This window comes from Eumetopias jubatus, unplaced genomic scaffold (assembly GCF_037043125.1).
Source record: "Eumetopias jubatus isolate StellerSeaLion01/CBP00866 unplaced genomic scaffold, mEumJub1_p1.0 scaffold_4, whole genome shotgun sequence".
NCBI classification, from domain to species: Eukaryota; Metazoa; Chordata; class Mammalia; order Carnivora; family Otariidae; genus Eumetopias; species Eumetopias jubatus.
Genome location: NW_028274810.1, coordinates 139,199,269 through 139,226,468, shown reverse-complemented (window position 1 = coordinate 139,226,468; position 27,200 = coordinate 139,199,269). Strand labels below are relative to the sequence as shown.

Genomic DNA, 27,200 nt, shown 5'->3' with positions numbered 1-27,200 from the left:
CTTTTTTTTATTTCACCAAAATCCATATGTGCTATGTCTAGTATAACATTTTCCCAAATGTCTTCTGAAGACCACTGATTTCATGGTATATATTAACAGGCATCATGAGGAAAGGTGGGGGGAAACACAGTCAAATTATTTGGGGAAGCAGTAGTTCAAACAGTAGCTTACTTCATTTCAGTACTTCACAAATTCTTTATTGGGCTGAGTCATTCAATAAATATTTATTGAGCATCTACTACATGTCAGTCAGTATTCTTTTTTTTCTTTATTTAAATTTTTTATTGTTATGTTAATCACCATACATCATTAGTTTTTGATGTAGTGTTCCATGATTCATTGTTTGTGCATAACACCCAGTGCTCCACACAGAACGTGCCCTCTTTAATACCCATCACCAGGCTAACCCATCCCCCCACACCCCTCCCCTCTAGATCCTTCAGTTTGTTTCTCAGAGTCCATCATCTCTCATGGTTCGTCTCCCGCTCCGATTTCCCCCCTTTCATTCTTCCCCTCCTGCTATCTTCTTCTTTTTTTTTTTTCTTAACATACATTGCATTATTTGTTTCAGAGGTACAGGTCTGTGATTCAACAGTCTTGCACAATTCACAGCGCTCACCATAGCACATACCCTCCCCAATGTCTATCACCCAGCCACCCCATCCCTCCCACCCCCTACCACTCCAGCAACCCTCAGTTTGTTTCCTGAGATTAAGAATTCCTCATATCAGTGAGGTCATATGATACTTTCTCTGATTGGTCAGTCAGTGTTCTATATTCTGATCTATATGGGAGATATTTAAGAGGAAAATACAATAATCTGGGTCTCCCAGATTTAGACTGTAGAGTCTTTTTTTCTTTCTTGTAGTTGGTGTTATTTGGAGTAGCACTAAAATTATTAGGTAAGAGCTGTATCTTCTTCCCCTCATCTCCCTTTCTTTAAATTTTCTCAAATTAAACCTGTCGATTCCTTTAACCCTCAGTTACATAATTTCCAGACCCTACTCTGGACATGTCTTAGTTTATCTTTGATTCTATTGATAATATGGTAATAACACAAAAATCAGGTTTGGTTTGACCTAGTACAGCATGGGATCATTATCTTCTTTTTCTGGCTGTATAATCCTATAAGTGCAGGACAAACTCATTTTCTGTTTTGTTTTTGTCAGTTTTATCATGTGGTTATCAAATATGAGCTCGAATTCCATTATGAGCGCATGTCTATATCAAGCATCATCTTGTTACAATCAGCTCATCCATTCTGTCCTGTTAAGATCTTTTTGGAAATTTGTTCATTGGACTTTCAAGAAAAGCTGCCCACTCAAGTCTATCTTAAGTAGGGGCAGGTTTTTGTAGGAATAACTCTAGAATAATGAGGACATGCATCTCAGTCACACAGGCAAACTTTCTATACTGCAGAAACAGCAGCACGAGAAAGTGTCAGGGGAACGGGGGACCCCTGTACTATTGGGTCACATCGAATTGAGAATGTGGTTCAGGAACTAAAGGCCAGTTGGAATACAGTGATGCCCTAGTGACTGTCATTGCCTTCAGGAGCAAAACTTTATTGACCTCTTTTCCTGTTCTCTGGCATTAGTCTGATTTACTGATGCCTTTCTTTGTGACCTTTTGATTCTGTATCTGCTAGGCCTGCCTAGGTCTCGCTATATTTCGAGCTCAAGAGCTGGCCCATTTGGTACTCTGTGGTCTTGTGCAATAGCTTTCTGTCAATCAAGCAGCCCTTCTACTATGGCATTTCTAATCTACCATATGGCTGATAGCACAGCTTTGATTTTTGAGTATAACTCTCTGAGCTGATCAGGAGAAATTAATCATAAATAAAACCACAAGTAAACTAAATAGATTAGTGTAGAATACTGAATGGTTCTTAAAGTGTGGTCCCTGGGTTGGCAAAATTGGTATCAGCTGAGAATATGTTAGAGGCTCCACCCTACTGAATCAGAAAACCTGGGGTTGGAATCCAGCAATCTCCATTTTATTTAAGCCCTCCAGGTGATTCTGATGCAAGTTCAAGGAGAACAGATGGTATAAAATTGTCTCCTTGGAGTCTAGGTTTATAGTGTGATTACAAAAAGAAAATTACTTTGGGTATAATTGATATGCAGAAGTTCCTTTCTGATAATATTTAACAGTTTCAGCTGTTTTTTTAAAGTTGCTTTTTGACAGAGGGAGAATATTGTCAGCATATAAGATCATGCTTTTAAGTAACTTTTAGTATATTCAGAGTTGTGCAGCCATCACCACTATCAATAGAATATTTTCATCACCCCCAAAGAAACCCCATTCCAACTGGCAGTCATTCCCCATTCCCTTCCTTTCCTAAGTCCTCATTAACCACCTGCAACCACTAATCCACTTCCTGACTTTATGAATTTGCCTGTTCTAGACATTTCATATAAATGGCATCATATAATATATGATATTTTGTAACTGGCTTCTTTCACTTCACATGATGCTTTTAAGGTTTCCATGTCCTAGCAGGCATCAGGACTCCATTTCTTTTCATTATTCCAAATCATTTCAAATGATATTCTATCAAATAGATATATGAATACAGACTATATTTTTTATATAAATAGATATACATTATTTATCCATTCATCAGTTGACAGACACGTGGGTTGTTTCCACATTTTGGTTAATGTAAATAATGCTGCTATGATCACACATGTACTAGTTTTCATATGGACATTATTTTCATTTATCATGGTATATAATTAGGACTGGAATTGCTGGGTCATGTTGGTAACTCTGTATTTAATTTCTTGAGGAACTGACAGATTGTTTTTCAAAGTGGCTGTACATCATTTTACATTCCCACCAGCAGCATATGAGTGTTCCAATTTCTCCATATTCTTGTCCACATTTGTTATTATGTGCCTTTTTAATATAGCCATCTTTATTAGGTATGAGTGGTATCTCTGTGGCTTTGAATTGTACTTGCCTAATGATTAATGATATTGATATTAAGTATTTTTATATGCTTATTGGCTATATCTTTGGAGAAATGCTATTCAGATTCTTTGCCCATATTTTCATTGGGTTATTTGACTATTCATTATTAAATTATAACAGTTTTTTTTAATATATCCTAGATGCAGGTCCTTCTCAGATATATGATTTCATGGTAGTTTCTTTTTTGATAAAAGCTTGTAAGACTATATATGATTTCTGTGTATGAAGAAGGAGATTAATGAGAGGTTAAAAAGTGAATTTTTTTTTGCATTGAAACACAAATAGCAATGGTCACTGCTATGATAATTCAACATCAAATTTATCTGTTATTTATGGAAGATATTGAATTGACGGATTTTGCTTCAAATTTGTTTAGGAGAAAACCAATGCATAATTTGATTTTATTTTTTTAAAGATTTTATTTATTTATTTGACAGAGACAGACACAGCGAGAGGGGGAACACAAGCAGGGGAGTGGGAGAGAGAGAGAAGCAGGCTTCCCGCGGAGCAGGGAGCCCAATGCGGGGCTCTATCCCAGGACCCTGGGATCATGACCTGAGCCGAAGGCAGATGCTTAACAACTGAGCCACCCAGGTGCCCCAACCAATGCATAATTTTAAAGGAAAGAGTTTCCATAAGGAGTGGATAGCTTAAAAATGAAGAGTTCCAAAAGAATTAGAAGGAAACATAAACTAACATAATAGAGGGTGAAGGCAAAATCTTAATGAGGTAGAAAACATGAGGAGAACAGTTCCATAACGGCTGTCAGGCCACCTCTTGAAGCCCCTCAACCATTCTCAGATGCAGGTCCCAAACAAACAGGATGTTTCTTTACTGTTCACATCATTTACTATGGATCCAAATGAGACTTCTCTCTCTCATCACATTCTCTCTTATAAAATCATCAGGGTTGATTTGTTCAGGAAGAAATGTTCCTTATTATAGAATATTCTGTATTACTGAAATTTTTTTTATAGTGACATTCCATTTAAGGCAAGCTTTTAGTTAAAAAATTCATCTGATGTTCCTTGCAATCCAGTAGTTCCATAGCCTAAATATACCTCTATTCATGCCACAACTCCAGGTGGCACATAGATGTGTGAAATGATTACTAATTTTAATCTCTTAGCTGTGGCAAAATTAATAAACAGTAATCTAGACATTTCTTTCTAAATTATGAACTTCCCTCAAATGGCTTTCTCTTTGTTTTTATGGTTTCTATTGTGAAGATATCCTGTTGATTTCAATATCTGGAAAACAAATGTATGGAAATCAGACTTTTAACTCACTCAAAATCAGGAGACCCAGTTTTAAGTCCTGGCTCTGCAGGACTTACCTGTGTCCTTGGTCAGCTCACATTCTCTCTGGACACTTTGTTTCTTCATGGTCAAGTTAAACCATTCCATTGAAAGGAAATTAAAAGTTCCTTCCAGTTTTGTTAGTTTGTGTCTTTATGTAAGTTTGGAGTTGCATTTTCTCTCTTTGTCTACTACTAATCTACCTCCCCAAGTTTGGTAGATAGATAGCATTCTGATTTAAAGATATAATGCACTGCATATTTTCTCATTGCTGATTTTTACAATTGATTGCAATCCTTCAAATAGAAATCCTGATAATGTTTCCATCCTGTCCTTGAATTTTTTTCATGTCACGTTGATCTAGACCTGCTTGCAAGCTGGCCCAGGCTCAGGCCTCACCAACAGCATTTACACACTTGCTAGGACCATGGCCGCCTCCTCCATGCGAACTGTGATTATTAATACTTCACTCTTGCCCCACAGCCCAGCCCTGTCAGAGGGTCCCAACAATTTGGTATTTTCTCTTCTACCCCAAATTCTTCTGTCCAGGTCTGTGAACCACAGTGGTTTTTTGTTTTTGTTTTTGTGTTTTGGTTGGGAGGGTGGGGTTGGGGACAGTAGGAGTGCTTTCCATACTAAGTACTGTGCTAGGTGCTCTGTAATATAAGCCCAATAAATTTTTATACCTGTCTCGGACGTTGGGTAATCATCAAATTATACACGAAGAAACTAAAGCTAATTCAGGTTAAATAATTTACCCACATAGGTGGAAGGAAATGGTCTGAGCCTCTGAAAGGTAATATCCAAAGTCTTTGCTCTTAGCTACTCTGTTTTTGTGCATCTGGGGTGACTCTGGGGAGGAAGAATACTGGACATACCTGGAAGGAACAACTTCAATGCTCTTTTCACTTTTTTCCCCCTGGTTGCCTCCAAAGATGGAGAGGAGGGAGACTTGAAGAATATGGGGAAGGAAAGGTTGATAAGCATATCTCTGAAGAGCATGCTCACTTCATTTGAAGTTGTCTGTTTTAATGGAAATCATGTTTTCCCATTGTTAGTAATAAGTGATCATAAAAGCAGTTGTCATTCCTTGAGTTGCTTGTCTAATGAGGCAAGAACACTGTTGATCAGTATTTTAATTAGGTTATAGCATGAAAGGTTTTTAAAAAATTTCCTTATGTAAAACTTCCATGCATTTTACATAGTTAATATCATTAGTTTCTGTACATCTAAATATATTTTCACTACCTGCAATAAGCCATGCTGAATTAGTTTCGAAATGTGTTATCAATGACATGTGTTCCATCCTCTAGTCAGCTATAAGATTGCATTAAAATGAAACATCGGTTGTAAACCAGATGTGCCTTGTCATTGCATCATTGGAAATACTACATTATGAAGGAATTGATGCATTGTTCACAAATCTGTCAGGTTGTCTTGCACGTGTTTGATGAAAACAAAGGAAACAAACCATTACTTTACTGCACAGAGATTAGCAGTAAAGTATTGAGTGTACACTCTTGGCCGAAACATAAATAGATGATTAGGACTCAAACTTGGGCTTCATATAGCTAATAGTCTGGTGGAGGAGACAGATAATTGGTTTTCAATACCATGGGAATCATCTTTATTTGGTTTATCCTATTTACCTAAAGGGTCTGAACCTACAAATCACACAAGCCAAGTCAAAGCTGTCTCTAAGAAGAATTCTTTTATCGTGTAGCACTTAGGATAAAATTAAAAATCACCAATAAAACTATAGGATGAGAGATACTTAGAATAATAGCATTTTCTCAGGAAAAGGTCCAGGGATTTTATGTGTCCATAAAGTAATATAAAGCAGAAGTGTGATGAGCTGCCATACCTATTTTATTTTTAATTTTATTTTATTATTTTATGTTAATCACCATACATTACATCATTAGTTTTTGATGTAGTGTTCCATGATTCATTGTTTGTGCATAACACCCAGTGCTCCATGCAGTACGTGCCTTCTTTAATACCCATCACCAGGCTAGCCCATCCCCCCACCCCCCTCCCCCCTAGAACCCTCAGTTTGTTTCTCAGAGTCCATAGTCTCTCATAGTTCGTCTCCCCCTCCGATCCCCCCCCTTCATTTTTCCCTTCCTACTATCTTTTTTTTTTAACATATAATGTATTATTTGTTTCAGAGGTACAGTTCTATGATTCATCAGTCTTACACAATTCACAGCACTCACCATAGCACATACCCTCCCCAATGTCCATCACCCAGCCACCCCATCCCTCCCACCCCCCACCTCTCCAGCAACCCTCAGTTTGTTTCCTGAGATTAAGAATTCCTTATATCAGGGCACCTGGGTGGTTCAGTCGTTAAGCATCTACCTTCGACTCAGGTCATGATCCCAGGGTCCTGGGATCGAGCCCCTTATTGGGCTCCCTGCTCCGCAGGAAGCCTGCTTCTCCCTCTCCCACTTCCCCTGCTTGTGTTCCCTCTCTCGCTGTGTCTGTCTCTGTCAAATAAATAAATAAAATCTTAAAAAAAAAAAGAATTCCTCATATCCGTGAGATCATATGATACTTGTCTTACTCTGATTGACTTATTTCGCTTAGCATAATACCCTCTAGTTCCATCCATGTCATTGCAAATAACAAGATTTCATTTTTTTTGATGCCATACCTATTTTAATAGGTGACATTAATAGAAGTGTGGAGCAAGGACAGATGGGCAAGGAAGACGGCTTCATCTGTCTGTTGTCATAGTTAAATCACATGCAAAGGATGGTGCACACTTAACTACCACATTATGGAAGAGACTGGCAAAATGAAGCCAATCTATTAAAGGTAAACAGAATTGCATCTCATAAAGATGTTTTAATTAAAAAGTGTTACTTAATTCTAAGACCAATTCGGAATCTGTGATGTTGGTGATGGTGGTGACATCATTAATGATAACTAATATTAAATTATCTCATTTAATGTTCCCACAACCTAGTAAAGTAGGAATACTTGTTACCACCATTTCACAGGTAATAAAATGGATGCAGAAGGGTTAATTCCCCTCCTTGAGATCACATAGGAAGAGGGAGAATAAGCTCATGTCCCTACTGACCATGCATTACGGCGTCACATAAACAGCTGCTGGTCCTTGACAGTCCTATTCCAGGCCTGCAATGCTTGGTGTGAGGAGAGAGAATGATTTCATAGTACCAGTTTGCAGAACTTGCCAGTCGGTTAAATTTGGCAGACAGATTCCCAAACCTTATGTGAAAGAATTTTCTAATAAGCAGAGATGCTCAAGAAATGGCAAGAGGAGCTGTTTTAGGTATTTGCCCCAAATCAGGGGAGGCTCTTTTCTTTGGTCTGGCCCTGATTGCATTTCTTTTAGTACAGAGATGGAAATTTCCAGTTATCTAGATACCAAGAGTTGTCTGAAGCTTTTTTGGTGGTTATTGTTGTTTTACTGTCCTTAAATTCTTGACTCAAAGCAATGTTAAATAGCATTTTGTTATTACCCATACTGGTTCCAGTCTAGATTCTGTATTTTTTTCTTCAGGGGTGGAAATAGAGTTTTGTTCAGACTCAGAGTCTGAACATAGTTGCACCTGAGGCGGGACTGTGCAAACCGTTCAAAGAAGAAAGATATCTGCAAGCTTTGGTTCCCTTCCTGGGGACAGCAGTCAGAGGCTGTGGCAATTACCTAATTTGAGACAGGCTGATGACAGATTTTTTTTTTTCCCATTCTTTCATAGCAACATTACAAAAGCTAGCTGGCAAAACATCTAGGGAGAGAATGCTCATCGGTACTTTGCATGTGTTCCATTTATTGCAATCCATATGCCCTGTCGTCTGATAAACGATAAACAAGCACATAGATGTTAGTGCAGCTTACATAAGTTTTAAAAAGCCATAATTTCCTAGAAATGATAACAGGTAAGATTTGTTGAGCACCTTTTGTAGTAGGCAGTGTTCCTAGCACTTTACATTTTAATGTGCTTAATCTTCACATTAAGCTGGGGAGTTAAGAATTACAAATATCCCCTTTATAGACAAAATGCAGAGGAGTAGTATATGACTGCCCAAGATCACACAAGTAGTGCCTGAGATGTGATTTGGACCTTAGTGGTCTCAATGCAGGGCCTGCAGTCGTAATCGAGTCTGTATATGGCCTCATTATCCAGTTTATTATCCACAAAAGAAGCAAACTCATTGATTTTACGGTGAGTGCATGGGGCAGATTCTGCAGATTGGCTTATTTGATACCTGCTACTCCATTCTAGCTTATTTTCCTGTATATAGAGGCTGGAAATTCAAAAAGCACCCTTTAAGACTCCCTTGCACCTGGAGTTCCACTCCTGCTCTGGGCTCTGCCAAACAGATTCAGCTGTCTGATTTAGAATGTATCGGGGTGAGATGTAGGAAATGCAGCAAAGGCCTTTAGTTCTTCTGCGGTTGCTAGTTTGGTCTTTGGCATCATTGCTGAGCAAGGGTGGCGACAGCCACAAGATTTTCTCTAGAACATTCTTATGTTGTGTTTGGGAATTTTTATAGCTACTTACTAGCCTGTAATAAATTCCTTTCTACTTCAGCTAGCTATATTGCCTTCCTGGTGAACAAGAACCCTAATAAATGCAGAGGACTTCAAGCCTGTAAAGGGATTAGTCTAAGGATCTTTCCCACCCTTGGTGTGTCCCTCCAGTACTGGAAAGTTGACTAGAGGAAATGCATTTCTCCGGTATTAGAACGTTGGACTGGAAAGCCCATTGCAAGTTTAAAATTATCTGATTTTTAATATCAAGAACCAAAATAGGGCACACAGGAGATTCTTCATATATTTCTTTAAGCCAGTTTTTCAGTAGAGGTTGTCTCTTCTCTGAGTTCGCCCATGAAAAAGCATTGCGTTTCTGGGAGATCATGTGTCTCTTATAAAAAATAGTGGGCGTTATCTTGAGGAATAGTCAACCTAACAAGAAGGGCTTCCAAAAGCGTTTCTTGTTATGTTAATACTCTCAATAATAGAGGAGCAGTAATGGAGGTTTTTCTCATTCTCCTCTTGACTTTGTATTTCTTCTTCTGCCCTTCCCCCTCCCCATGTCTAGGTCTTAAAGGAAGTGGGGTCAGGATTACATAGGAGGCATCTTTGGTGGTGAACAGTCACTGAGATTGGCAGGATGACATTGAAACAGTGAGTTTGTAGGCGTAGTCGAGGAAAGAGAAGGGCAGAGAAACAAGGTTGGAGGGAGGAGCTTAGAGCTAAGGAGATATTCATCTGCTGTGTGGACAGGCTGATGGGTTTTAGCAGATTTTTTAAAAAGGCTCTTTTAAGAAGATTATGAAATTAGTAAACTGGATGATTGGAGGTGGGAAAGAGATAGAAGGGAGAAAATTATGAAGCTATTTCAGTAACCCAACAATGAGGAACGAACACCTGAAATATACAGCTAGAAATGGAAAGTTTAGGAGTTAGTAAAGGGGTACTGGCCCAAATTAGGAGATTGTTGTGGAAGCTGAATACAAAAAAAAAAAAAAAAAAGAATTTTAAAAAGATGAAAATGCCATTAATGCCATGCTGAAGGATATAAATAAGAATAAAGGCATATAAGGGACCTGGGTGGCTCGTTGGTTAAGTGTCTGCCTTCGCCCGGCTCAGGTCATGATCCCCAGGTCCTGGGATGGAGCCCCGCATCGGGCTCCCTGCTCAGTGGGGGTCTCCTTCTCCCTCTGCCCCTCTCCCTGCCTGTGCTCTCTCTCACTATCTCTCTGTCAAATAAATAAATAAAATCTTAAAAAAAAGAATAAAGGCATACTAACTACTGAATTTAGAGAATAGCCACTCTTGAAGCATAACTTCAAATGCAGTGTAAGGGGTAGATGGCAAAAAGTAGGGGATGCAGGTGTACACAGTCCACTCATTCTTTCCAGTTGTTTGCTAGTGGAAGTTTACAACCGAAGTAACCAGCACTGAATACCCAAATGCTGCTGGAAATTCCATAGCCACTCTCTTTCGCTCCATTTAGACATAATTACATTTTCCAGTCTGTGCTAGGAGGAGCCCTGTGCTACTTTTCTCATGCATCTGGGAAAGGAAGTCATTCTTTTGAAATTGGTGGGTGTTTCTCTGAGGTTATTGAACTAGCTTTTACTTCTGTTTTTTTTAATATATCTTTTTAAAAATGATATTGTGAAGGCATTGGAATATTTAGCAGATAATAGAAAAACCCAGGGGTCATAAGTAGAACTCAAAATAGATTTTTCTTTTCCTGCATGAAGACTTTTAGGAGCAACAACAATAAAAAAGCATTTTAAGCTTAGGGTGGCATCTGTTTTAGAATTTAATTTTGGTTAGCTTATTGGAGGGCACCTGCTATAGACAAGTCATATAAGTGCACTCAATTTTCGAAGTAATGGGATTGCTCAGAAAGTGTTCATTATGATCAAACACTTGAGTAGTAGGCATCAGATCAGTAGTAAGCTGCTTCAGGGGCTCTAAATCCATTTATGATTATACCTTATTTATCTTAGGATAATTTATTTTGCAACTTTAGCCATCCTAGGACACATTTAGGACCAGAAATCAAGTTTAGAATTTCGATCGAGCAATATCCATTGCCCATGTGCTTTCCATGGGTAAACCCTTCAGGCAAATATCACCTTTATTGTAGATCCAGTATTAGAAAGCTTAGATTGTGGCTTTCCAGACGATAACCAATTAGAAGCAACAAATTGCAAGGGGGAAGAGGTAATAATGGTAAACACAGTGAGTTCATGGAGTAAAAGCTAGGAGTTTCACTTTATGAGTGGATGAGAATAAATATAATCCTTATTTCTCCAGTCTCAGGAAAAACTACTCAAGGGCCCAGATGTAAATAAAATACTTGGCTCAGAGCGCCTGAGTGGCTCAGTCATTAAGCGTCTGCCTTCGGCTTAGATCATGATCCCAGGGTCCTGGGATTGAACTCCACGTTGGGCTGTCTGCTCACTGGGAGGCCTGCTTCTTCCTCTCCTACTCCCCCTGCTTGTGTTCTCTCTCTCACTGTCTCTCTCTCTCTGTCAAAATAAATAAATAAAATCTTAAAAATAAAATAAAATAAAATAAAATACTTGGCTCACCCTGGGCAAGTGCTGAAACAATAATGTTCCCACCTTGTGCTTATACATATGGGTCAGTCCTTCAAAGACACTCAGCCCTTGCTCTTGGCCTAATACTACTATTATGCCACCCATTACCATAAGGATTCATGGGACTTTAAACTCTTTAAGTTGAACTTCAGGCACACAGCATCTAAGAAAGTCAACCATTTTACTTTCTTACACCTTGAGGTTCATAGTTTCCTATTGCTAAAAAGTAAACTGAGGCACACTAAATTTTTTTTTTCAAGACTTTATTTGAGCATACGTGGATTGGAATGGGATAGGAGCACTCTACCAATAGGAGCTATGGGTAAGTTTTTTATAGAGAAGATGCAGATGTTTTTATAGAGAGCAAAGGAAAGAAATTATTCTATTGGCTATAACTTAAGCAGTTACTTTATTTGAGGAAGCTTAGTTGGCTGTTCATGATTGATTGTTCTTAAGTTTTACTTTCTTGGATTCCAGTGCATTGACTTTGGTTTAGGTTTTGGTTTACTGATAGATGCTACCAAGGGATTAGAGCCACTGTGGTATATTGGCCTCTGTCTAAGTCACTAGCAGGCAATTGGTTGGACTAAAGGATCTCTTTTATGATCATTTGATCTTTTAGAACCCCTAAAAATACTGTCTGTAGGAGACTACCAACTTTGTACCTATGACTACATTTTGTATAAGAAGGGAAAATCAGTGTTATTAAATTGAAGGTAACATTTAACTTAATGTTTGCCATTAATCTCTTATTGGGTTTACCACTGAAAACAGTGTGGAAATTTAAATGTTACGAAGTCTGAGATTTGCTTAAAAATAATTGGAGTTGGGGTTCCTGGGTGGCCCAGTTGGTTAAGCATCCAACTCTTGATCTCAGCTCAGGTCTTGATCTCAGGGTTGTGAGCTCAAGCCGCATATTAAGCCCAGTGTGGCACCTACTAAACAAACAAACAAATAATTAGAGTTGAAGAAAGTGAATGGAGATATAGAAAAAGCAAGATTGGCCATGAGTTGATAATTATTGAAGATGTGTGATGAGTTGACAATTGTTGAATCAGGTAGGTTCATTATATTATTCCCTTACTCTTGTATATGTTTGACACTTTTCATGATTAAAAGTTTTTTTAAAAAATGCAGAGATTGTATTTGATGAAAAATAATTTAACATTTTGCTCTATATCTGATTTTACCAGGGTTAAGAGCCCAAGTTAAATTTGTGGCATGCATTGCTAATGATGTCAGTATTCCATGACCAAGACATACACTCTTTGACTTGAGTCATGAGGGAAAAATGTGTTCCTTCTTTAAAATACTTTTTGAGTAGTGAATAGTGAGATATAATAAATAAAAACATGTACTCTATTTAAAACAAGATTTCAAGTCTGTGTCACATTTTTTTCATCTACCACAACAAATATTTTTTATCACAGATTGATTTTCTGTGAAGTAGAACTACATTTGTGCACTCTTGAGATTTGTGAACTCAGAATTTTTTAAAAAAATACAGTACTTTTTAAAAAAAATCCCTGGTTCTTTTCTTTCTTTTTGTTTTTCCAAATGCTAGTTTCTTTTTGATGTTAAAACAATACATTACAAAAGAGAAAATTTTAAATATAGAAAATGTTAAAGAAGGAAAATGTTACCTGCAATCTATAATCCAGAAATAGCAAACTTTGCACTATTCCTTAGCACTACTCTGAAGGTAGGGAGCCATCAGCCACATTGTACCGGAAAGGACCCCCAGCCTCAACAAAGACGTCCTTGCCCCAAGTATGACATATAAGAGCAGAGCTGTATGAGCACTATCTTGTGTACGATACTCATCTATGGCAGTAGGCCCTCAGGGTGCTCTGTTGTCAAAAGAGATCTCAGGACTTTTGAATAACCAGTGGATGCTTAGCCTCAGTAATGAATGACAGTGAATTTCTCGTATTGTACAAAAGTCTTCTTGCATTTAGGAAATTCTTGCTTCACATGTGTTTGTTAGAGGATGATCCCATTTACTCTGGTAGAGGACAAAAGAAGAAGGTAAGAATGGTGGAAAGGATTCAGGAGTTCAGTTTTGTTTTTTTTTAAAGATTTTATTTATTTATTTGACAGAGAGAGCACGAGAGCAGGAACACAAGTAGGGAGAGTGGAAGAGGGAGAAGCAGGCTTCCTGCTGAGCAGGGAGCCCAATATGGGACTCGATCCCAGGACCCTGGGATCATGACCTGAGCCGAAGGCAGACGCTTAATGACTGAGCCACCCAGGCGCCCAGGAGTTCAGTTTTGATAGTGTTGAATTTGAGGTACCTTTAACATACCTAAGTGGGATGTCTAGCAGGCAGTTGAGGAAGGTAAAAATTGACCAGGGTTAGTGAACAGAGGAGGGTTTTTTTCCGGCTGAGTTGCAGCATAAGTGAGGCCACAAAGGAAAAGATATGAGGAACTATTAGTAGAGCTTAAGGATCTATTGAGAGTTCACATTGATGAGTAAATAGTCAGGTAGTACCAAAATATGTAAAACATGTTATGACATGATGATATGCCGTGATATCTTATGATATACAGTGATCGTGTTCTTGATTTATCCTCATTTAAAAAAATGGTAACAAAGGGCACTGCATATTCTTAACCAAGGAGCTATAGAATGAGATTGTTGAAAAAATTTCTTATAACCTAGCCATTACCCTAAACTAGTTTAAATGCATTATAGAAGACATGGATAAATGGGGGAATAATTTTCTGGAAAAGATAAATATGGCTTGATATTTCCTAACAAGATAGGGTTATCACCCAATAGGTGTGCAATTCAAATAACATTAAATCTAAATAGAAACAGTATTCTTGCTGCCACAGCTTTAAAACAACTTAACTCAGGTCCCTTTTGAATCATACTGCTCCCGACTTAGGAGAGTTGGAGGATCTGCCACTGTTTCCTCCCCCTTCCTGTTTCTCCACTTAACTTAGACATTATTTTCCTTTCTGAATCAAGGCTTCCATATGGTTCCTGTTTCTGTACTCTTATATAATGAGTTGATTACCCTAAATCTTTCCATCGCAACAGTGTGTACCTATAATTCGAGCTGATCTCACAACTGTAGGATAAAGAGAAAATAGTAGGGGCAGTATGGATGAACATTAGCTTATCCATTCTCACTATTAGAGAAATAATTCAAAACAAGTTTTCTAATGATAAATTGATACCACCTTCTCTGTGCATCATAAGCTACTTGGGATAGTTATTCATCACTTAGTTTACTATAGCATAATAGGGCCTGTATAGTCCCACCACACAGTTAAGAATGAGAATCTAGCCACCAACGTATAGCAATACTTTGAATTTTTCATTCAGAGTACTAATTTGTATAATGAATAAAAGTGTAAATTACTTGTAATCTGTTTTTATAATCTATTTTAATATATATTATTTATATAATCTGTTTTTAAACAGCCTTTATAAAACAGCAGATAAGAAAAACCGTATTATATCTAATTCTTTGAAAATCTCTAAACACTTAAATGTTACAAAAATAAAACTTGGGATACGTCTTTATTCCACATTCTCTCTTCTTGAAAGCATTCATGGGTAATGAAATCTAGGTGGATTAAAAATAGCTCTATTTTATATATGTGGTATATATATGCAATAGAATATTATTCAGCCATAAAAAAGAATGAAATCTTGACATTTGCAGCAGCATGGATGGATATAGAGAGTATAATGCCAAGCGAAATAAGAGAAGTAAGTCAGAGAAAGACAAATACCATAAGATTTCACTCATATGTGGAATTTAAAAAACAAAGCAAATGAGCCAAAGAATAAAAGAGAGAATGAGAGAGAGAGAAACTAAGAAACAGACTCTGAAACTATAGAGAACAAACTGATGGTTACCAGAGGGGAGGTGGTGGGGGATGGGTGAAATAGGCGGGGATTAAAGAGTACACTTACCATGATTAGCATTGAGTAATGTATAAAATTATTGAATCATGTATTGTATACCCAAAACTAATATAACACTGTATGTTAACTAACTGGAATTAAAATGTAAAATTTAATAAAAAATAAGAAAAAAATAGCTATAGTTCAGATGATCATAAAAAGTACCTCATAGCTTAGAAATATAGCTTTGAAAATGTAACTATTAGTCAATTTTATACACATATCATATAGAACTATATAATTATCTTCCTATATATGTTTTTATTATCAAATTATACTATTTGACATAAATGAATAATATACTGTTATCATTAGAATTTCATATTCCTGTATATTGTATACTATCAGAAACACAGTAAATTATTAGCCAAGGAAAAAGTATTACTTGCATATTCTTTAGATAATTTTAGCTAGTTCAGTTAAAAGTACATTTTAAGAAAGTAGTAGAACATACATGTTAGGAAAATAGTAGAAAATCTTTTTTGGGGGGTGTCTGGGTGGCTCAGTCATTAAGCGTCTGTCTTCGGCTCAGGTCATGATCCCAGGGTCCTGGCATCGAGTCCCGCATTGGGCCCCCTGCTTGGCGGGAAGCCTGCTTCTCCCTCTCCTACTCCCCCTGCTTGTGTTCCCTCTCTCGCTATATCTCTGTCAATAAATAAAATCTTAAAAAAAAAAAGAATATATATATTAAAAAAATCTTTTTTTTTTAATGGAATCCCTACCTAAAAAAGCAGACCATAGTTATTCTAAAGATTTACTACCCATTAGATGATTAAATAACCAATGACAGGGCATTTTGAGACACAATATTTTATTCTAAGAGTTGAGTGGGAAAGAAACGTATTTCTAGCAACTGACACACAGCCACCCACAATCATGACATGCTGCTCTTTCTGAAAGATGAAATCTTTAAAATTAGAAGACAATTTAAAAGGATATGTTTACTGTTTACATACCTATTGGAATAGGGGAAGAAAAGGTAAGAGGAAACAATTTCTTACAAAATTAAAATCATATGCTTTACATATGATCCAGAAACCCTACTCCTAGGTAATTACTCAAGAGAAATTAAAACCAGTGTTCACACAAACACCTGTAGGAGGATGTTTATAACAGTTTCATTCACAATCACTAGAAATTAGAAGCAACCTGAATATCTTTCAGCTGGTGCATAGATAAGCCAATGTCATATAGCTATACAGTGAAACACGACTGGACAATAAAAATGAAGGAACTATTGATATTAGCAACACCATGGATGAATCTTAAATATGTTTTGTTAGGTGGAAGGAGCCAGTCTGAAGAAGCTACATATTGTCTGATTCCACTTGTTTGACATTCTGGAAAAAGTATAGGGATGGAGAACAGATAAATGGTTGCCAGGGTTTGGGGGAAGAGACAGTGGTTGAATAAAATGGGTACACAAGGAAATTCTTAAGGTGATGGAACTGTTCTGCATACTACTTGAGTGGAGGATAAATGACTCCATGCATTTATCAAAGTCCATAGAAATGGGTATCACAAATGTGAACATCAGCGTAGGCAAATACATTTTTTAAAAGATCAATCAGAATGTCGCTTTTGGCTTTCGGCTCGGGGAGGGAAAGGTGCAACTTTCTTCATTCGTCCCGAATCCGGGTTCATCCGACACCAGCCACCTCTGCCATGCCACCTAAGTTCGACCCCAACGAGATCAAAGTCGTGTACCTGAGGTGCACCGGTGGTGAAGTCGGTGCCATGTCTGCCCTGGCCCCGAAGATAGGCCCGCTGGGTCTGTCTCCAAAAAAGGTTGGTGATGACATCGCCAAGGCAACCGGTGATTGGAAGGGTCTAAGGATTACGGTGAAACTGACCATTCAAAACAGACAGGCCCAGATTGAAGTGGTACCTTCTGCATCTGCCCTGATTATCAAAGCCCTCAAGGAACCACCAAGAGACAGAAAGAAGCAGAAAAACATTAAGCACAGTGAAAATATCACTTTTGATGAGATTGTCAGTATTGCCCGACAGATGCGACACCGATCTTTAGCCAGAGAACTCTCTGGAACCGTTAAAGAGATCCTGGGGACTGCCCAGTCTGTGGGCTGCGATGTAGTTGGCTGCCACCCTCATGACATCATAGATGACATCAACAGTGGTGCGCTGGAATGCCCGGCTAGTTAACTACAAAGGAAAATGTTTCAATAAAGGACCATTTGACAACCAGTAAAAAAAAAAAAAAAAAAAAAATCAGGATGTCAAGGGATCCCAAGATGGAATGCAGACTGACAAATAAATCTTACGTTTTTGCAACTGTATGACTTAACCTTACTGAAGGTAGTGAGGAAAAAGTAGTTTACCTAAATAACTTTTGAAACTCTGTTTTGATTGGATACTGTAAAGCCAGAAACAAGAAGAACTGTGCATGAACACTATTCATTTGGCAAATTTGTTATTATAATTTTTATAGATTTTATTTATTTGAAAGAGAGAGCAGGGGTGTGGGGGAGGGGTGGAGGGAGAAGGAGACTCCTTGCTGAGCAGGGAGCCCAGCGTGGGGCTCAATCCCAAGACCCTGAGATCATGACCTGAGCGGAAGGCAGATGTTTAACTGACTGAGCCACCCAGGCACTCTGCAAATTTGTTTTTCATAGGAGCACCTATTAGCGATTCTGAAATTACTTTATATGTATTATGTATATATGTTAATTACAGATAATGAGAGCTAGGTTTATTGCTGTCAGCGAAGTAAGTTACAAATGGGCAAGAGGGTGCATATGTCTTCAATAACCTGTTTTCATTTTTTTTGTATATATACCTAGAAGGGAGATTACTAGATTGCCAGGTAGTTCTTTTTTTAGTTTTCTGAGGAACCTCCGTACTGTTCTTTGTTGTGGCTGAACCAGTTTACATTTATACCAACACTGCAGAAGCGTTCCTGTTTCTCCACATCCTTGCTAACACTTGTCTCTTGTGTTTTTGATGATCGCCATTCTCATAGGTAGGAGATGATATCTCATTGTGGTTTCAATTTGAATTTTCCTAATGATTAGTGATGTTGAGTGCCTTTTCATGTACCTGTTGGCCACTTGGATATCTTTGGGAAAATGTCTATTTAGGTACTTTGCCCATTTTTAAATTAGATTTTTTAAATTGAACTGTAATACATCACTGCTGATACATCACTGCTTCACTGATTCTTACTGTTCTCTAAAATTATTCCTTGTACATGCACATCTGGGAATTTTTTGTCTCATTTTCTTTAAAATTTCAGTTTAATCCTCCCCTCACTAGATAGTCACAAATTGGAATACTAAATCTTTTACCTTTGTCCCTATTGTCTTTATTTGTACCTGCCATAGTGATTTTGGTGCCCCCAAAGGCCACCTGAAAATACTGGAATGTTTTGAAGTTTAAATTAAAGCAACTACCAATTAGATATTAAGCCTCCTAAATAATCCTGACTCAGTTTCCCCCATCTGACATTGATACAGTAATTCAACAGTTATCCTAGAGCACTTCATTGTGTTCGAGCAGAGATGAGTAAAGAGTTGGCAAATATAAAAGACTCTGTCTCTGTACTTTTTATTGTAGTTAGTGATACAACCATGACAGTAACAATCCTCACATTTCATCATCATTATTTCCTCTAGTTCCCAGCTGTTTACCTGGCTGGGAACAATTGAAATAAAAATGAGTGTTATAGCTCATCTTGGGCTTCATAATCTGTTGCTGTCTACCTCATCCAGTATCTCATTTTTTAAGCTCACGATTCAAAAGAGGGTGCTACAGTGATAGATGTGAATAGTTAATGAATATTATTTAAAATAGCATTTCACTATCCCCAGAGAAGCTTTTCTGAAGTATATAAGACAGTCAGACTGTGATTAGAAACCCTATTTTTCTTCTCCTAGTATTTCATTTGATTAAGGTGATAATGAAAAAGGTAAAGAAATCACCCAATGAATAATATATAAAATAAATGGAATAAAAATGAAATAAGTCATACAATTTCATTTTAGGACTACAAATATATGTGATATATAGTGTAGTCATGAAACACTAAGTAGTGAAACAGAGTACGTATAGTGCTATAAGTGGATAATTGCCAAAATTCTAGCTAATATCCACAGCAGAGAGGGACAGTAAAAATTAATGAATCGGGGGCACCTGGGTGGATCAGTTGGTTTAGTGTCTGCCTTTGGCTCAGGTCATGATTCCGGGGTCCTGGGATCGAGCCCCACATCAGGCTCCCTGCTCAGTGGGAAGCCTACTTCTCCCTCTCCTGCTTACGCTGTTTGCGCTCTCTCTCTCAAATAAATAAATAAAAATCCTAAAAAAAAAATGTTTAAAAAATTTAATGAATCATGGTCCTTTTTATAATTCTTTCAATTAAGTATAACTTTCCATATCCTAAGTAAGAAAAATCTGTTTATATTATATGTTCCTATAGGAGAGTTGAGTGTTGTCCTGATGTGAACTATCAGGTAAATTACAAATACATTTCTTTTTTTCTTTTCTTTTTTTAAAGATTTATTTATTTGTTTTAGAGAGAGAGAGAAAGTGCGAGTACATGAGTGGGAGGAGGGACAGAGGGAGAGGGAGAAAGAATCTCAAGCAGACTCCCTGCTGAGCACGGTGCCAGACGTGGGGCTCAGTCCCAGCACCCTAAGATCATGACCTGAGTTGAAATCAAGAGTGGGTCTCTCAACCGACTGAGCCACCCAGGTGCCCCACAAATACATTTCTATTAACTAATAGGCATTTATAACTAAAGAAGTCAAAACAGTTTTTATTTTAAGTATATAGCTAACTTTGAAATGGAAATATAAACAGGACCTTCATTATTTAATTTTCTATTATTTTCTCTAATATGTAGGCTATTAGGATTTTCAGTTATGATAAAATGTCCATGGTCAAACATACTGCTAGTGTTATGGCCTGGCATGCCAGCCAGGTGTTTCTGTCAGCATGGTGGAAAGTGCTTGTTATCTCTGCTGTGATCCCCTGTGAGTGAAGTGCCTGCTTTTCATATTATTACATTTAAAACAAGATACTCACCATTTCTACATGAACTTTATTTATTTCAAGAGTATTTAGGAAATCAACAGGTCTTATGTATGGGAATCCTAAAATGCTGGTAGTATTTTTTTTTTTTTAACAAGAACAAATTCATACCTTTTTCTTTTCTTTTTAATTATTTTTCTTTTCTCAGACCTTGAGATTTAGAGAATAAATTAAAATATCAGTTAGCCATTTACTAAGTACCTAAGAATATGCTAGACACTGTCCAAATATTTTCATGTTACTTCATAAATCTTTACAAAAGGCCTGTGAGGCTGTCATTACTTCTGTTTTACTTTTGAGGAGAACTGGGATCAGACTTGTGAAGGCCTTTGCTCAAGATCACACAGGGGGGAAGAGAGTCAAGGATGACATACAGATTTGTCTAGATACCAGAACCCCCAATTTTTTCACTGTGTCAACATGTGCTTTTTCATGTCACTTGTAGCCTCTTTTGCCCAAGACACATGAGCAACCAGCAGCAACAATGGTCTTTCTATAGAATGGAATTTCTCAGAATCTCTAGTATGTTGTGAGATTTCCAGGCCTAATAAAAATTATAGCATACTTTGTTAACACAGAACACCAGGAGGAATGTAGAACACTGTGTTTCCCAGTGTATTAGACCCACATCCCAACTATAGTAACTGTAGACATGGGGCTTTATTTCCTTTATACATGGTTTCCTAGCAACATCTCATTGTAGTATTTTTTTAAAAAGATTTTATTTATTTAGTTGAGATAGAGTGAGAGAGAGAGAGAGAGAGAGCACAAGCAGGGGGAGTGGCAGGGAGAGGGAGAAGGAGGCTCCCTGCTGAGCAGGGAGCCCGATGCAGGGCTCGATCCCAGGACCCTTGGATCACGACCTGAGCAGAAGGCAGATGCTTAACCGACTGAGCCACCCAGGCGCCCCTCACTGTAGTATTATAGATACTTTATGTTCTTCACGAATCTCCTCTGGAAAGCAGAGAGAATACCTACCTCACAGGATGTTTGTGAAAATTACATGAAATAACCTATATAAAAGACTTAGAACAGTACCTGCCCATAGAAAGCACTCAATAGATAATATCTATTATTATTCTGTCAGAAGTTCTCATTTGACTATTACATTGGTTTATTACTCAGTATATCACCCTGTGTTGGAATGCCTTTATCCTAGTTATCTGAAACGTTGCATATCGTAGAGAGTACTGCCGCTCGTCATCCTTTTTCTTCCTAGATTTTATTTCTTCCTCATTTGCCTAATGCTTAATGAACTAGAGACTATTTTATTTAACAAGCATTTTTATAAGTATTGACTATATGCCAGAGACTATCCTAAGCATTTTACAAGTGGTGAATTTGTAGATAATTCTCACAAAACTCTTGGGTAGTTTTCACGGAACTCTATGGGAAAGAATCTTGGTCAGCCTTTGTTCAGGGGAGCAGTCACAATAAGCATTATGGCATAAAGGGTCTATTATAGGAATTAGGTCTTACACAACTGTGGGAGGAGCTGGAGACATGAAGTTCCAGAAGAAGGAATTTAAGATCAGGGAAGTCATCTGCCAATCAATCTGAGAAGTCAGGTATGTGAGGCCACTGAGTGACACCATGAAGGAGAGCTGATGGAGAGGTCTGTGTGAAGCCAGGAACTCTTTGTAGCTTCCACCTCTGTGCGTCTTCAGTCAGGTGCCTCCTGACAGACCTGAGCCTGCCATTGATCAGCAGCATTCCAAGTAGGGAAGAATTGCTGGGCAGGGGGCGAGGAAAAGCCCGGACAGACTGGAACATATGCATCTCTGTGTCTGTCCATCCTTAAATCTAACCACCATGACTTTCAGAGCTTACCATTGCTTCTCTTCCACTCTGATCTCCGGCAAGTCTCTCATTCAACCTGAGTGATCAGAACCATACAGGGATATAATGTAATTCCCACCTTAACCAGGTTGACACAGAACAGTCCAGCATATAGGCAGGTGCTATTACTATCCTTGTTTTACAAATAAGGAAATGGGGGCACAAAGACATCAAGTTAAGTTGCTCAGGTCACCCAGCTAGTGAGTGGCAGAGTCAGGTTTGGTTCCAGGCAGTCTGATTCTGATTCCAGATTGTAAGCTCTTGACTTCTGTGCCTTGCTTCCTCTGTGATAAAATAGGGTTCTATAGAAAATCTCAAAGTATTTTTTCCTTGTCTCAAGTCTCCTTGTTTCTGGCTAATCAAGAAAATTCATCACCAGGCAGTTATATAAAGGAATGGTGTGGTTCATTCTGTTCAATTTTTGTCAATGCCCCTAACACTTTAGTTTTTCTCACACATGATCTGTATTTTGCCCTTTCAAGACTCACTTTTTTTCTGAATCAGTTCTTGATTATTAACCTTCCAGCTATTTTGATTTTTTTTTAACTCTGTATCTTTTAGCAGTTGCATAGTTGAGCTCTTTTAATGATCTTTTGGATTTAATGTTCTTTGTATATACCCTTACGTCATTAATGTGTGCATGTTCCACATTCCTAAGCTTACTGCAACATCCTTAAATCAAGAACATTGCCTACTTTCCTTTATATCATCACCAAAGTATGAATAGTAGATGCTCAGAAGTACTTTTTATTATATGCCAAATAATCTTGTTGTAAATAAAGGAAATTTCATCTGAATGACTGGAAATCATGTTCATATTGAATAAAATACTTTTTTTTTTCTGAAAGTTCTTTTTTTGTTATGTTAATCACCATACATTACATCATTATATATGTATGACAAAGCTATCAGGTCAGCCTCTACTGGGTTTTATTCTGGTTTTATGGCTGTCCTTGTAAAAATAGCCTCAAAAGAGAATGAAATACAATGGACAGTTTTTGGACAGAAAGAATCTCACTATTTCTCCAATATTAACAAAAATATTCCTTTCAAGTCAGTTTTCTCTTTTTCTAAGAGTATTAAAATATTCACAATAACATTTTTGGGAAACTTTTATTTTCAAAAATTAACACAAATTGGTCTTGTACTCTGATTTTATAGCCAGAGTTGGCAGATTAATTTAGTGATTGAAATACTCTCCCGTTTTAGATTAGGAAAATAAATAAGATTTAAATTTGTTGTTTTAAAGAATGAAACATCTGTAATAAAATATCTCCATAACAAGGTTCCACTCTGAATCACTCTTAGAGACAGAATACCATGATCCTGTTGAATGGCTTTATGACAGGTAGATATAAGTAGGTATATGTTTTGGAGGATTAAATGATCCTTTTTACTTCTTAATTTTATTTAATTGCTTAGTAGCTACTACTCAAACATTTCAATGTGTTAGCATGTATTACAGTGAAAGTAAATTTAAGGAAGTGAAAAGCTAAAGACAGATGGAAAGGCAAACATAAATATACTTTTACTTAAAACTCTCTAGCAAATGAGAAATTTGATGATTCTGTTCTTGTCAATGAAAATTGGAAAAAACCATTCACTGTCATAAAAATAAAAGCTAACTAGAAATAACTCCTCTGCCCTTTCTATGTACTCAGAAATATGACTTAAACAAATGACTTAAAGATGAATTATTTGAGGGGGAAGGCAGTTTTTCTCTTTCTGTCCAAACTGGATAATAATTTTTTTCCGTGGAGTGCGGTAAGGTACTCTCATAAGATATAGTAATGATAGTAATGATAGTAAAATAATAACATGAAGAAACATTTACTGAATGCTTTCTTGTGCCAGGCAGTGTGCTTACCACTCATGATTACACGATAAGGTAGTTACTATTATTTCTTTACAAGTAAGGTGATTTAGGTTCCAGGAAGATAGTACTACTTGGCCAGTGAATGGCAAAGCAGGGCTTTGAGCTTCAGTGGCTGATTTCTGAGTTCAAAGTTTAAACCATAATGTTGTCCTGATAGTGTGATAACCAAGATGTAGCTGATTGCAAAAATGGCCAAATCCTTCACTTCTTCCTGGATCCACGCCCTGCGTGAGGTGACTTTTCAGCTTCTCACATCGAGAAGTGAAGTCTGTTTCCTCTTCCCTTGAATCTGAGAAGGCCTTGTGACTTGCTTCAGTCAATAGAACCCAACAGAAGTGACTTTGTTGAAGTTCAGGGGATAAGCTACAAGAGCCTTCACATGCTTCCACTCTTGGAACCCTACCCGGATGCCATGCTAGCCTTCTGGAGGGTGAGAGAATATGGTCTAGACATGCATCAGCTCAGTTGTCTCAGCCACAGACACAGGGAGGTGAGAGAGTACAAAAAAGATCAGCAAAACCAACTACCTGAGAGCTGCTGAGGAGGGAAGATGGTGAGGAGAGAAGCCATATCCAGGTATGTCTCACACGAGTGTCAGTTCTTTGTTGGTGAGACAAAAAGAGACCAACCAGAATCATTCATCCACAGAATCATGAGTGAAATAAGTGGTTGTTTCTAGTCACTACATTTCAGGATGGTTTGTTTTACAGCAATAGTTAACTGATACACGAAAAGGGTTCTTTAATGGAACAAAAAAACAATTAATAAACGCTGTATTAAAGAACTCTACACTATATATTCATATACAGTGAACTCTAAAAGACACGCAACATATTCTGAAATCAGTCTCCCGTTTCTCCTAAGGAAATAGTAAGCATCTACAGTTTGTATAGCTAGAACATACTTGGGATTTTCTTCCCTGTATCTTACACCAATCTCCTCTGGTCTTAGGTTCTGCTTGCCATACTGCTTGCTTTTATACTTATATGAGTGCTTAGTCCTACAAGAATAGCTATTGCTTCTGGCTTCCTAATCTAACTGCTGAGTTTATTTAAAAACATGTAAATTAGAAGTTTACTTAATAGAGTTTCACTTACTTTTCAGTCAAAAATATAAGCTGTGATATTCATTTCTGGTTTGCTTATTCATATACATCAAACTGCATTTTAAAAAAAATATCAGATTATGTTTGAACAAAACCTGCACATGGATGCTTATAGCAGTTTTATTCATAATTGCCAGAACTTGGAAGCAACCAAGATGCCCTTCAGTAGGTGAATGGATAAATGAACAGTGGTACATCCAGACCATGGAATAATTGTTCAACACTAAAAAGAAATAAGCTGTCAAGCCATGGAGATACATGGAGGAAATTTAAATGCATATCACTAAGTGAAAGAAGACAATCTGAGAAGGCCACATACTGTATGATTCTAACTAAGGCACTCTGGAAAAAAACAAAACTATGAAGACAGTAAAAATTCAGTGGCTACTAGAGGTTAAGTATGGATAGGCCCAGCACAGGGGATTTTTAGGGCAGTGAAACTATTCTGAATGATACTATTAATAGTGGATAGATGTCATTATACATTTGTCTAAACACATAGAATGTACAACTGCCAAGAGTAAACCCTCATGTAAACTGTGGACTTTGGGTAATAATGATGTGTCAGTGTAGGTTCATCAACTGTAACAAATGTATCATTCTGGTGGGGGATGTTTATCCCCCCTCCGGGTTGGGGAGTGTGTGCATTTATGAGGTGAGAGGGTATATGGACACTGTATTTTCTGCTTAATTTTGCTGTGGATGTGCAACCGTTCCAAAAAATAGTCTGTTAAAAAAAGTTATCTGAAGACAATGGTTTATATAATTAACTATATTCTTCCCTTTCTCTTCTTTGTGGAAACATTTCAGAATTTTTCAAGTATATTGATATGATACATGTATACATCTGTGACATGACAAGCTTGTAACTCTCTGAAACTGATGTAATCCTGGGCAGTTTAATTCACTGTCAATGCAGTAATGCTGGGATTTGCCTAAAAGGCGAGTGATTTCTTCTTTGAATCTGAATAATTTATGCCAGAGGGGCATGAAAACTGAGTATGCATTGCTAATCAGTATTCAGTACCCAACTTATTAGAACTACTATTTGATTACTGAAAACCAATATAATATGAAAGGTATCCATTTTAATGAGCAGAGAGACTACTATAAGAAACAAGAAAGATTGATCAAAGAATTTCTTAATTTGAAGGGGCATTGGAGGTCATCTGCTAATTGAACACCTTCATTTTATAGGCGTTGGCACTGAAACTCCCAAAAGTTAGATGACGCCCCAAGATTACATAGTTAGTGATTTAGCCACTACCACTATTTATTACATTATACTTTTTTTCAGCAGTGTAAAGTTTCCAGGACACATTGTGGTGAAGAAAGGAGAATATGGTGGAGCAACTGCACATGTACAATTTGGAGAATGGATTGGCTCAGAAAAGGCTAGTGCTGAGCCTGAGTGTTTTCAATTTTGAGATCACACCAATTAAATTTACTCACAGGCAAAGGGTTTATTTTGGCCTTCTGAACAAATTCTTGCTCACCCTCAACTCAACTCAAGCACCACTGTTTGGGAAACCTCCACTGATGTCCCAGGTACTATTGACAATGTCCCCACAGTTGTAGCCATGGTTCTCAACCCTGGAGTGGTTTTACCTTTCAGGGGACACATGGTAAATGTAAGGAGACACTTTTATTGACAGGACTTGAAGTTGCTGCTAATATCTAATGGGTAGAGACCAGTGATGCTACTAAACATCCTGCAGTGCACAGGACAAGCTCCGCACAACAAAGCATTACCTGGCTAAAATGTCAGTAGTCTTGCTCTTAAGAAACCATGAACTGCAGCATTGTCTTAGGTGCTTGCCAAAACCAGAGATGGTTCTTTTCTCTGGGATAGACTTACTTTTAGTCCTTTTAAAATTAGCAATAAGATGGACATTTCAAGATATCAAGAGATATACATTAATTCATTTTTTTTACTACCCTTTCAATTTTTTAAATCAAAAACTATATTCAACCATATCCAGATATGACTCACATTAGTATCAGTTCTTTGTTGGTGAGATTTCTCTTCTTCCTCCTC

The 27,200-nt window shown here is 37.5% G+C and overlaps 1 protein-coding gene and 1 pseudogene across 2 annotated transcripts in view; both read left to right on the top strand.

The window, feature by feature from the left end:
• The window catches only part of OXR1 (oxidation resistance 1), a 365,575-nt gene that overhangs the window by 13,087 nt on the left and 325,288 nt on the right, over nt 1-27,200 (top strand). The window lies entirely within an intron of this gene.
• Nucleotides 16,947-17,490, top strand: LOC148164610 (large ribosomal subunit protein uL11 pseudogene; annotated as a pseudogene).